The 14,415-nt window shown below is 33.8% G+C and overlaps 1 protein-coding gene and 1 pseudogene across 4 annotated transcripts in view; one reads left to right on the forward strand and one right to left on the reverse strand.

The window, feature by feature from the left end:
* The window catches only part of CSMD3 (CUB and Sushi multiple domains 3), a 1,211,731-nt gene that overhangs the window by 1,147,010 nt on the left and 50,306 nt on the right, over positions 1 to 14,415 (reverse strand). The gene's annotated exons all lie outside the window — the stretch shown is intronic.
* LOC103891378 (large ribosomal subunit protein eL18-like) lies at positions 4,607 to 5,245 on the forward strand (annotated as a pseudogene).

Raw genomic sequence — 14,415 nt, forward strand, 5'->3', positions numbered from 1 at the left:
TCTAAGAATTACAGAGTGAGTCTTTAAGCAGGGAAGAATAGTGTCAGCTACTCAATTTGGAAAGGGAAATAAACACACTCAGATTCCTAAGAGATCTACAAAAGCATTAAACAACTGTGAAATAGGCTCTATGAAGAATGGCTGAGTGAATTGTGGTTTTTAGCTTGTAAAGCAAAAAGCCAACAAGGAACTTAAGACTTTTCACATGTATGAACAGGTATTGCTCATATGGGAGCATTTCAATGAGAACAATATTATAGCAAGTAGAATTAAAAAAAAAGATTTTAGACTTACATGAGTACTAGGAAAATGCTAGTGATAGCCTATACAGTTCCACACTAGTTAAAAAAAATTAAGTTGAGGTCAAGATTATTTAATCCATTGATTAACTGTTCACTCGGGATTTGTGACTCTGCAAGGCCAGGTGCAATTTTTATCTTATATTTTAAATATTTGGGAGGTCAATTTTTTATATCAGAAAACAAGCTAGTTCCCCAAGGTGTCTTGTAATTTAAAAATTGTATGAAGTACCATAACAATATTATTTTGAAAAAGTTCACATTTGCACAAAGTCCATAGTTAGTATCCTTTGTTATCTTATTATTCTTAATGATTACTGTATTAGGATGGTAAACTTAGTTGGCCCCAGGTAATTAGATGATTGAAGCTACAGGGGATAAATATGAGTTTTAATCCATTAATATTTTGGGCTTCGATTTCTACATACACAAGATGAGAAGCGGATTGGAGGATCTTAACTTACCCTTCTGCTAAATTTCTAGTGTTTCCTGAGTTTTTTATGTCCTGATTTTGATGCAAATGAAGCAGGCATGCAGCCAGTAGAGGGAGTCCTGATCTTATCCCCCAAATTATACAACCTCATAGATGTTGGCACACAATTGTAAGTAATCTGATTGCTTTATTTTATACCATTCCAAAAGCATAGAAAAGACACATTTATACACAGTTTTTAAAAAGTAAAAAATTTAGAGGTGTATTATGCTGTAAAATATATCTATCTAATGGTATAAAATAATCTTAACTGTTTAAAATTAGCATTTTCATTTAATCTTCAGTGGGATTAGCTACTAGTACCAAAGCCACTCTGAAGCAGAATCCAATTCTCTAATCTTTAAACAACAGTAAAGGAAAAAATTTTGGCTAGAATTAGACACACACAGATGGTATTCCTATATTCTGTGCTTTCATATGTAACACCTGCTTCAATCTGTACTCAAAACCACTCAGGAAAAAATAAAATCTCTGCATTTATTTACTTGAAAAATAATTTTTCTATTGACTTATTTAAAAATAAAATAATTGGTGATGTTATATTTGATTTTATGGACACACACACACAAAGCCTTTTTTATTTTGATCCCTGTTTTACTCCACTGGTACTACACAGGCTTGCTCACAATATTTTTCCATTTTAATTTCATTTATGTATTAAAAATTGCTTAAATATGTATATGTATATAAATGTACACAGCCCAACACTTTCAGCTTACATTATATGTGTATATATATTTATATATATACACATACATACATTTATATATGAAATAAAGATGTTTATTAATTAACTTTACTGGTATTTTGAAATTTTGTCTACCTTTTTGGGTTAATAATTTTCCTTCAATGTTACTAACATGAAAAATTGGAAAGGACCTTAGAATTTGTCACTTTTGAGTCATTAAAAGATACGAAAACCTAGGGTATTTATCACGTATCTAAGGCATCACATGAAGTTGCTAAAAGAGCTGAAACTATGCCTAGGTCACTTGACTCACAGACTAATTGATATGCACTATGATATATTTTTCCCTGTAGTCTATACTACTCCTTTGGGGAGAGTTGTCCATATTCTTTATATCTCAATTCCAGTAAATGTATATGAAAGAACTACATGACATCTCACTTCTGTGAAGCCACAATGGGAGTTGATGAATTAACATTTAACTGAATATCTCTCTAAAATTCAGTTCTAATTAAATATTTTTCTATTAGGAGGAATATCTCCAAATTTCTCTCTCTCTCTCTACATATATCTAGCTATATAATATCTAGATATGGGTGCATTTATCTCAATATCATATCTATCCATATTTACATTATAATGTACTTATGTAAAGTAAATAATGCAGAGAACAATCATATATACACACACTTTAGCATATGGGTATAGACACCGAAACACATGTATTTGAAAAACATTACAGTCTGATAATTAGATTATGAAAGATATTAAGAAAAATACACATGGCAATGTTAAGATTTAAAATAAAAATTTTAAACCTATATTAAGAATACATTGGCATATATTCCTTGCATGTTTTTGAAATATTATTTTAACGAATTAGACAGGTTTGAATTCTTATTCAGACCACAGCACTCTTACCCCCAGCTTCCTTAAATTTTTTCTAGAGATAAGAAGGTTGGTGCTAGGAAATACTGAAAAATAAAGAAGTTCACATTTGTATTCCTCACGTGTCACCCTACTTTCACATAGACTAATATTTAATAAATGTGAATAAACACATTAAAAGTAGGCATATCAGACACGTGAAATACACGTTTTTGGAGTAAGACATTTTCACACTGCTTTTCAAATCCAACATCTATATTACTTATAATATTTTGAGGTCAGCTGTGGAGGAATTGAGGGCATTTGAAAGCATTCCTAATATAACTCAGCAACAGTTGTCGATTTAATTATTTAACTCTCCTTTTGATCTTACTACTTATTCAATTATTCTTTGTGTACACTGCCATGTGCACCTTGTTGTTAAAAAGTAAAACAAAACAAAACAAAACAATAAAACGAACACCATAATACCATGAGGATCTAGCATGAGTGTAAGATTAATGCTGCCTATACCTTTATCCATGGCCAAGCACTTATCATTTTAAGTGTTTGTTTTTACAGCTGGAAGACAGTGTTCTACAAGATGGCATATAAAACAACTTTTTATTTGAAAGTTTGACCATCACTCTACCCTGTATAAGAAAAGGGTAGAATTTTATGTTATATACAGAAGTTTACCAAAATTTCTCTATGGCTTTTCCTCACCTACAAAATCAATCTCAAGATAATGGTGAAAAACGATTTCATTCTAAGAATGGAGCATCACTGAATAATGTGACAAGATAACAGGTATTCTGCCTAAGGAAATCCTCAATTGCTCCCCAAATCATTGCTAATGTAGCTCACAAAATACAGAGTTGTTACACCAGAAAAGAGACTTAGTAACATATAATGATGTCCATATTGCTGTCAGTTAACAAACAGATACTGAATATCTACTATGTGCTAACGTCTGCCAGGAGCATATATATGTCTAATAAGTAAAATTCACTTTGGGTTTAGACTATAATTTATAAATTATTTCTCCGCCTTCCACTGAAATGAGTAGGCAGAGTTCAGAGGCAGCCAGTAGAAAACACTTCAAGATGGAGTCAAAGCCAAAGACTATTTAATACACACACAGACACACACACACACACACACACACTTGTCATGCCGAGGAAAATAAGAAACTATCAATACTTTACGAACAGCATTGAAAGATGGAACCCTCCTTAGCAATGAAGCTAAGAGGGACAATTGAAAAATGATTGTTCCCCAGAACAATTTGCTAATTGCTGAAGAGTCAGCAATTAGTATTCGCGGGATTTGATTTTTTAAAATTCTGCCAACATAAAATAGGAGTAGCTTATGTAAGACTAAAATATGAGAGAAATGACCTACATAAAAATTAGAAGAACATAGAAATGAAGTAAGAGCAAGCCAGGATAATTTGGAACTAGAATAATGGTTTTTATAATTACTTAAAGAAAACTTAAAATAAGTATCAGAAGTCTTATACGATTAATTTTGTGTATGATATTTTAATTTTTTACCAAAATTTTAGGCAAAAATGGTGCTGTGTTCTTTTAATGTCATACTGGGGCACTGTCTAAGACACTCACTCAAGGTTGATTTAATTATCTATATGAATGTAACTTTTATTTTGTCAATTGGCAAATTCTTATTTAAGATGAACTCAAGCTCATTGTTTTAATGAGATGACTCAATGTCTTTCATGAATCTGGACATTTATAAATTTGTTCATTTGAACATAGAAGATAAAATTTAATTACTTTTAAAGGCAGGATATATATATTTAAAAAGTAGGTTCCTGAAGTAGACAAACACTTCCAAATAGCCTTTGAGGTATAAAAGTTATTTGATTGATGTACAAATTTCTAATAATTAATTTTTCTTTAATACAAAATGTTAAAACATCTTTAATAATTTGGTTTCTTATATGAGGGTATTTAAAAGTAAATACATGTTCAAGAACTGTTTAGTAATTCATATTTTGATTCAAATAATAATAACAAAAAATATATTTTGTAGAAAATTTGTCATTTCATTCAAAAACTGGGAGGTGAGGGGTTGGAATGTACAAAACACTTAAGATTAGGTGGCAAATTCTGTCTTCTGTCTTTTCTGTATTATTTATGCGTTTGCTGTCCAAAATAAACTAATATATAAAAAAAAAACTTTGATATCCAATTTTTTTTAACCCTCATCAAAAGAAAGTTTACCACTGTCTCTTTCCAGACCTGGCCAGGCAGGAGGCGCCATCATGGGAGTTGACACCCGCCACAACAAGGACCGAAAGGTTCGGCGCAAGGAGCCCAAGAGCCAGGATATCTACCTGAGGCTGTCGGTCAAGCTGTACAGGTTTCTGGCAAAGGAACCAACTCCACATTCAACCAGGTTGTGCTGAAGAGGTTGTTTATGAGTCGCAACAACCGGCCACCTCTGTCCCTTTCCCGGATGATCTGGAAGATGAAGCTTCCTGGCCGGGAAAACAAAACAGCCGTGGTTGTGGGGGCCATAACGGATGACGTGCGGGTTCAGGAGGTGCCCAAACTAAAGGTTTGTGTGCTGCGCGTGACCAGCCGGGCCCGCAGCCACATCTTCTAGGTGATGGGGTGGGGTGGGGTGGGGTGGGGCGGGGCGCGGGGCAAGAGCCTCACTTTCTTCCAGCTGGCCCTGGACTCCCCCAAGGGTTGCGGCATCGTCCGGCTCTCCGGTCCTCCAAAGGGCCGAGGGGTGTACGGGCATTTGGCAAGGCCCCGGAAACTCTACAAACCCTACATCCGCTCCATTGGCCGGAAGTTCGAGCGCGGGAGAGACCGAAGGGCCAGCCGAGGATACAAAAACAAACCCTGGATCCTACTCTCTTATTAAAAATATTTTGGATGCTGAAAAAAAAAAAGTTTACCTTCATTAACATCATTTTCTTTTTAAAATACAGAAAAGAATAAATTATTTCAGTATACACATAAATAAAATATTCCAGTTGTAAAATAATATCTGAAAGTGATTTATCTATTTCTTATCAATTTTTGGAGGTGCTGCTAAGTCAAAAGTGAAATCTAGAGAACTAACATTACAGTGCAAATTGGGAGCTTTCCTAGGATTTTGCCTTATGTACCAGCTATCTGAAAGCTGAGTTTTAGTTCATTTGAGCTCTATTTTTAATCCAAAGAAGGTACACATTTCAATTTTTCTACTTGAGTTTGTGTTAGACGGTATTTATAAAACATGCAAATATTTATTTTTACAAACAATAGAAACTCTAATTTTAGCAAAGCACCACACTTGGAGTTGCCATCTGCAATTCAGTTCAATCATGCTAACTAGCTTTGAGATCTGTATTGGGGTTCAATACCATTAAGCTTAAAAATAAGCTTTCAACCCAAAATTATTATAGCAGATTGTGTTGAATAATGATTTATCTGCCAAAAGTTATTTATTCAATACTTTCAAAGTAACACCTAGATAAAAAAATATTAAAATATATTTTCTAAAAAATACATGAGAAGCACGCCTGAAAACGGTGTGCTTGCTTTTTTGGAAGATTTTCAAAATGGTCATATAAGTTTGGACTTAAATGGATAAACTACTCAGGGAAAATAAATACACAAATAAATAGGGCTGATACAATGATTACAGCTCTTTAAATTAATTACACAGAATTCCGTAGATTTTTTTCTGGCTTCTCCAAAAGTTCCGTTATGAGATTAATAATATAACATAGACAGAAAACATCATTCTCTACTATAGGCATAACCCTTAGAACGACATTTATTCTTGGTATCACAATTTTGCTAAGCACAGTGAGTCATTTGTGAACTTCTGAATATAGTGTAATGTGAAGATCCTGTATTATGAATAGGAAATTCAACTCAAATTAGCATTCACTTACTCAAAAAATACGTATCCAATGCCTCCTCAGTGTCAGTCCTGTGCCAAGACCTGAATATACGATAATGAAACAAACTTATCCAAATGGTGAACCAAACTGACATTACTTGTTTAGAGATATAGTCTAGTTGGGGAGGTAAATATTATACAAGGAAACATTTTAATTATATATCGTGGTAAGTTATATAAAGAAAAGAATAGTATTTAATCCTCAGAGGATAGGCTAGATAGCAGTTTTACGTTATAGTGGACAAGAAAGGCATTTTAGAATAAGAGATGTTTTGTCAAAATTTGTAGAAAGAGAAGAAGGCAACCATGCAGCGAACCTAAAAAGAGCCTTGTTTGTAAAGGAAATTTGTATGAGAATGTCTACGTGCAAGAATGTTTGCTGCTTTGATGCAGTGGATCTCAGCTAGGGGAGATATTGCCACTCCCCACCACGGGAAATTTGGCAATGGCTGAAAACAATTTTGATTGTCACACTGAAGTTGTGTGTGTGTGTGTGTGTGTGTGTGTGTGTGTGTGTGTCTGTGTGATTAATACTGGCATCTAGTGGATAGAGGCTAGAAATACCGCTAAACATTCTTCAATGCAGAAGACAGCTCTTCATAAGAAGCTAAACTTGAGAAACTCTATTGTAAAGGAATTGAAAGAAGTGCAATGTGCCCCAAAGCACAATGTTACAAGATGAAATTGAGGAGATAGAAAGGGATCATGAAGGAGCTTGTAGTCCATGACAAGAAGTTTGGATTCCATTCTGTGAAAAACTGTGTGTTATCATTAGGTTTTAAGTGAGATACTAATAACACTTCATTTACATTTTAAAAATCATTACTCAGGGAAATAGTGGGTTAATGAAAAGGGGTCTTTTATTTTCTACAGTAGGAATATTTTAGTGTAGTCAAAAGGAGAAGTAAATTATTATGAACATGAACCCACTTGGGTAAACAAACCATGCTATTATTGTCCTTTGCATGGAATTTTTTAAAAACTTGCATATTAACTCTTGCTAAAAAGGGATTTTTCTGAGAATTAAAACACACACACATATTCTGAGTATTTTGTGGATAACATAATAGTATAAAATAAAAGTAAATACAACAGTTCCAGTAAGGAAGATATAATAATATTCCACAAGGCATATAACCATTGCAAATTTATTTGCTCTAGGAGGAAGGCAATAAAAATGAAGTGAATTGGTTGAAACAGACAGTGGAGGCAGACCATGAGGACTAAGTGATAGGTTGTATGTGTAGCCTAAGAAGAAGAACTGGTCAGTAATACCTCACAAATTTGTAGCTCCAGCACCTAAGCAGATAAGGTATCAGTAATAAAAATAGAAAGAACGTGGCTATAAAAGAATGTGGCTGCAATGGATCTCATATCTTCAGCTTCTCCAGCCCCCTTTGTAATCCAATAACATTTTATTTTACTTGGAAATTAATCTAATAATATAATATTTGTGTACTTTTTAATCTTTGAACAAAGTTGAGATTTATCTTATAGCTACAAACCAGAAAACAACGACTATATTTCAGTAGCCTTATATGTGCAGGAAAATCTATAAATATGCATCATTAAATAGAAACTATGCATTATTTTTGCACTAGAGTACACCCTTCCTGTTTATCAGATTCCTGTTTTATGAAAGCTATCTTACAGCTCTGCAAGTTGTGGAAAATTGATAGCAATGCAAACTAATTCCTGTCTTGTCACATGCAAATTTGATCCTGTCCAGTAGATGTTTATTTCATTCACTTCCCACCTCACTGTAGAAAAAGGCAAACTTGCCTCCATTTGCATATTCATTTCAATATTCATGATCTGTACTGTGTCTGCTCTTTGAAAGTTTCCTTTTTTAACCAGTTATAACATCTGTGGGGTTCCCTCATTAATTAATGAGTAAATAAACTGCTTAACATGTTCATTTTGATATTTCCATTAGAGTTGTAATTTTACCTTTTGTTGAAAATTTTGCTTTCACAGGTTTATCTTATAACATTCTAATTTAACAGGATACTTCTTTTCAATTAACTTCAAGTTGCTTATCATCACATCATAAAATTTTTCAAACTAAGGTATGAATAAAACAATAGTCGAAAACTCCCTATCTCTGAACGATATTTTCCTGAATATATTACCAGAATATTTACATATAAAAGCTGCATGTGTGTTTCCTTTTTTTAAATTAGAAAAAAAAGAGAGAATTAGAAAAATATGAACCACTGTAAATGCCCTTTATTGAAATGGATCTGAATATAGACTAATGCTTCCACAACTTGCAGATAAATAAATAACTATTGCCACTTTCCCAGAGACTGGCAATGAACATCAACCACAATTTACTAACACATCCAAACTCAAAACCAAACTGCTTGAACAATAACCTTCCATAATAACACAAAAATGATTTTAAACTATGCCTGTATTCTGTTTCTCAAGCAAATAGATATTTAAAGCAATTAATTTTTGACTTATGTCACCAAATGAAGGTTCCCTTTTGCCCAAGGAATGCTTTATATTCTCATGTTGTCTTTGATATGTGCCACTCAGAGACCAAATGCTTTTCAGAATATGTGATGTGGCCAGAAAACCATGTCTTGATGTACTGCAGTCTGAAGGAAAACGAATAAACCAAAAGAAAAAAATGAATAAAAAGAAAAGAAAGAGAAAAAGGCAAACCTCAGAAGACTGCTTCTCACTTCTTCCCTCAGGCCTTTTCCAGGCAGTCAGCTCTTTCAGCTAGGAATAGATCCAAATCCCGTCTCCATATATAAATGCCAAGCTCGCACAATGTTTCTTGACTTCAAAAATAGATGTTTCTCTTCAATAAAGTTGTCGAATTATTTTATAAGATTTTTTCTTTATTTGACAGAACTGGTATGAGTTTACCACTACAGGTAAGCTAAAATAGTTTCCCAGGTGCAAGTGGAAAGAGAAACACAAATGATTTTCATATAATAATTAAGGTGTGAGGGAAATCATTTATATAGCATATTTGGGGATTACAAGGGGTTCTGCAAAATGAAGCATTTATATATGAAGAAGAAATTAATGAAAATAAAGACTATCCAAGAAGCAGAAACAGATCTAGGTTTTTAAAGGCCTGAAGTTTATTCTTTTGGGGATCCCACTCTAAGAAAAAGAATGCAAAATTGCAAAAAGAAGATTACTAATGTCCGTTCAGAGTTTTTGAAGGGCTTGAGCAAATGCAAGGCTCCAAAGCTTAAACTTCATTAGAATAAATCTACCTCTTTTGAAGAAAAAAACCTCATTTTAATGCGCTGTCCAATTTTTTATTTATTAAGCAAACATTCAAAGCACTTTAATGCCCATGGTATGGTAGTTTCTAGGGAAATGGTGATGAAGAAAACAAAAGGTACATGTCCCTTGCATGGCGTTGGAGGGTAAGAAACACATTAATAAGATAATCAAATGGCCAACTCAATAAAGGAGGTAAAATATGATTTTATAAAAGGGGCCATAATTGAAAAATTTGGGAAATACAGTATAGAAAGCATGAAGAAAATAACTCATAATCTCACCACACAGAGATAACCTATGCTACTATTTTAAAATACTCATTTCTATTTTAGTTTTGCCCATTCACAAATAGATAACTTTGGAATTCTTATGACTATATCATGTATTCAGATTTATATGTTTATTTTATTTACATTAGTGTGTCTAAAAATTAATATGTTTAATAACTAATTACAGTTAATTGAACAAAATTTGTTTAAATATCTCAATATTGCTTGAGAATTTCTGCTTAAAACATTTACTCTTATAGATATTACCATAAAAAACATTTTGGGCTGCATATATGAACATCTGCTTAGAGTCCTAGATGTGGAATTGTTTTTATAAAATTATAATTGTTTAAAGTATATAAAGATATTTTGTATGTATTGCTAAATTTTTCTTTAAAAACATTGTGCCTACTAAGCTTCTAAGAATATTTAATTAAGACAATGTTAATTTCACAGCATCCTAATTAGCGTTAGTTGTTATGATTTTTAAATACTTAAAACTTGATAATCAAAATTCTTATTACAGTTTTGCTTTACCAACATTTACTTAATTTGAGTTTACAATAAGTGATGAGTCCGTCTTTTTTATTTTTAGTTTTTTATACTTCTTTAGTAGTTATCCATTTTAGTCCTTTATCATTTTGGTGGGTGGTGATTTTTCTCTTTTTCATTTTTGTGATACTTTTGTAAAAAATAACTAAGTGGATTATAGCATAATTAAGGTACTTTAACTTAGTAATTTTTTTTCTGAACATTAATACCACCTACCAAAATGCAGAATCAGAGAGTAATCTTGAATGAGGAAATCCTGTGAGTCTATATTAGAAGTCTCATAAACTTTGTGATTCTATTCAGCATATGGTTCTAGTCACTTCTGCACAAGAATTTTACAACAGTTGGCCAGGTGTGGTGATGTGGTGGCTCACGCCTGTAATCCCAGCACTTTGGGAGGCCGAGGTGAGAGGATCACTTGAGGTCAGGAGTTCCACACCAGCCTGGACAAAATGATGAAACCCCATCTCTACTAAAATTACAAAAATTAGCCGGATGTGGTGGACCAGTCCTGTAATCCCAGCTACTTGGGAGGCTGAGGCAGGAGAATCCCTTGAACATGGCAAGTGGAGGTTGCAGTGAGCTGAGATCGTGCCACTGCACTCCAGCCTGGGAAACAGAACAAGACTCTGTCTCAAAATAAATAAATAAATAAAAGTAATAAATAAACAGTTGTTAAACACTCTAGAATTTCACAGTGGATAAATTTTTAAGGAAATGAGAAAATCTGTTAAAGCATGGGTTAAGATGAGGAGGAGGAATGGACACTGCAGAGAGGGAATAGCACTTAGGCACAGAGGGAGAAATGAAAGAACGTAAGTCTTAAGGAGTTCAAGTAGCTGTGTACTGCAAAAGAGTAGGGGAATTAGGAAAGTTGATGCATAAAAATGGAGAGATGGGCAGGGATGGGATCAGTTTAAATAATAAGAGGGTTAAGCAAGCTAGTTACCTGTGCAAATCTGTGCTGTAGAATGATATATTTCATAGTATCAAAGAGAGATTGAACAAAGAAACAAAAAGGGACACACGTATTTCTACTAACGTAGTCCTTATTACAGCTGTAGAGTCTAACACAGGCATCCCTAGTAGAAGTGGAAATGGAGAGATGCACATTCGAAAAAGTCAGTTGAGGAGCCTGGTTGAGTGGAAAGAGGCAAAAAGCAGACACATCTGGTCTATAAAGATAGGAGCACAATTCAGAAAGATAAGGGCTCTGAGAATATAAAGTTTGGAGAGACACAATGAGGTTCATTTTGATGATGTCGATTTTCAGTGCCTGCAGATCATCCAGGTAGTAACATGCACTAAGTAGTGATTTTAGGGTTTTCAGAAAATTGGCTTCTGGTAATTGACTTTTGAATTATTTATTACAGTTCAGCAAGTTTCTCGAAATTAAATTGTTTGCACCAGAGGGGCAGTTTTTCACAGGCTGATCACTCCTGTGTTTTATTATCAGTAATTCTGGATCTGTATCCTTTTTATTCCAACTCTGGTTTCCTTTATTCAAATGCTGCTTGTCTCCACCAGCTGGGTGACACACCTTCTCACTTGGTCCCTCTGATTTCAAGTGCACCCCCTACCAAAACATTCTCCAACTGTGGCTAAAGCAACGTATCTAATGCATACGATTTAAGATTAACTACATTATTATTTCTTACGGACTTTAGAAAACAACCTGGAATACACAAATTTATATGGTGTGTTCATCTTACCTCTTAATATTCATCTCTTACCCCAAATTCCCATCATACTTAAAAACATGTCTTGATACTTTAGCTCATGTCCCCTCCTTAAAGCTGAAATGCAAATCTTTTGTCATAGTCTATAATAATTATTGACTTCTCTGTCTCCTCTACTAACTGAACTATTCTTGAGTAACTATTTTATTTATCTTAACACTTAGAAACCCTAGCACCTAACTCTGTGTCTGACATTTGGAGGGCACTCAAAATATGTTTAATAAATGAATTCTGTTTCCTCTAAGAGAAAGCACTATTCATTATTGAAGAAGATTTCGGATGGAAATCTATATAGTGTATCAGTCAGGATCCAGACAGGAAGACAAAAAACATACCAAGTGTTTCAATAGAAAGAACATATGTTTAGAAGCTGCTAAAGGATAAATAAAGTGAAACACTGAGGTGTCAGATAGGAAATAACAGCAGCTTCCATCTCTAGAGCTGGAGAAACAAAGGCAAAGGTTTGGGTCTATTAGAAGGCATAAGTTTGTTGAAAGGATCCCAAAGATCTGAGACCCAGTTCTCAAAAAATAGGGAATCACTCAGCTCGTTGTAGCACGTCTGAGAAGGCATAAGGAGGCTGTTTTGAAAAGTGCTACAAGAATCTGGAGAATTAAATAAAAATCCACACTGGAGCTTCACTGCCAGTAAAAACAAAGCAAGAATACAGGAACACAGGAAAATGCCAGGGTTTTCTCTCCTCCTTTTTCTTTCTGTCTGCTTTCTATCACCCCTTACTTGTGGAACCCAGTGGAAAGTCACCTGACAAAGAATAAATTGCGTTTGCAGATTCCCAGCCTGGGCACCCAAAACAGAGTCTAAATTTGTTTTGTTTTGTTAGTTCCTATAATCAAAATAGATGGATACATTTGAAGTTTAGTGAATAGCTTAATAACCAGAATATACATAATGATAATGCAATATGATAATGAAAGACAGGAGTTATCAGCCTGTGAAAAACTGCCCATCTGCTTCAAACAATTTAATTTTGGGAAACTTGTTGAACTCTAATAAATAATTCAAAAGTCAATTACCAGGAGTCAATTTTCTGAAAACCCTAAAATCCTAAAACCCTAACATCGCTATTTAGTACATATTCCTACCTGGACGATCTGCAGGCACTGAAAGTAGACATGATCAAAATGAACCTCATTGTGTCTCTTCAAACTTTGTATTCTCAGAGACTTAAAACTTTACCCTAATACCCTAATAAGAAAAATAAATGAACATTCTGGACAAATAAAAACCACAATCATTCACAATAAAATAAACACAAAAATGAAACGATTTACCAATGTCCTAAAACATTAAAGACAGATCTTTCTCATGTCTAGTCGTTATGATGTAATGTGTCAAAGAAAAATGAGCTCACTGAATCCATACATGCACCTTGAATGGTGTGCCAGGTCTCAACACTGATTGGGAATACATTACCAAGTAGAGGTGCTGAATAAACCTTGTGCTGACTTCACATAATGGCTTTGACTAACACTTTTTGGCATTGAGTTTTCTTGTGGGAACAAAAGTGTCAAATATAAGTCTGCACCCCAGGGAATATGTCAAAGCTGGGGATTGAATTTGTGGATTCTTCAACATTTATTTAAAACTATGGAAGAGGGTAAAATCTCCTAAGGGAATTCGTAGGAAAAGATAAAATACCCAAGGTGGTACTTGAGAAGCAATAATATTTAAAGTTTATGGCAGGGATGGAGAGAGAAAAGAAGAAATTGGAAAACACTAAGACACAATTCAGAAAAGATGCTATCACATTGTGGTTTTAATTTGCTTTTTATTAAAATTCAATTGAACATTTTCCTCATATTTAGAGGTCATTTTTCATATGAAAATTATCTATTTACGTGCATTAAATTTTATTTGGGGACATTCATGTTTTTCCTTTAGACATTTGTATGAACCTTTAAATATAAAGTTGAGATAGTCAAATAGTAGAAAATCTTTAGTGACATCATTCTTACTGTTCCTCTGAAACAGCCTTGAATTTCAGTTGCAGTTTAAGAAATATTGTGCCAAAAATACAAAATGTTTTGGAAAAGCCCAAATATATGGAAATGCAGGAGAAGATGTGCCAGTATTCTCTTTAGCTCTTCCCTCCCTTGCCTTTTTTATTTTGGTAGGCAGAATCCAAATATAGTGTTTAAGAGTGGGGGTAGTAGATGTCTGTAAAGATGACTTCCTGGATTTCAATCTCATTTTGACCATTTACAAGCTGTGGGCTCCTGAGCAAATTATGTGTTTTCTGTATGACTCACTTTCCTTTTCCCTAAAATGAAGACAAAAATATATGTCACTAAGTAAGGTGATTTTG

This window comes from Pongo abelii, chromosome 7, assembly GCF_028885655.2.
Source record: "Pongo abelii isolate AG06213 chromosome 7, NHGRI_mPonAbe1-v2.0_pri, whole genome shotgun sequence".
NCBI lineage: Eukaryota > Metazoa > Chordata > Mammalia > Primates > Hominidae > Pongo > Pongo abelii.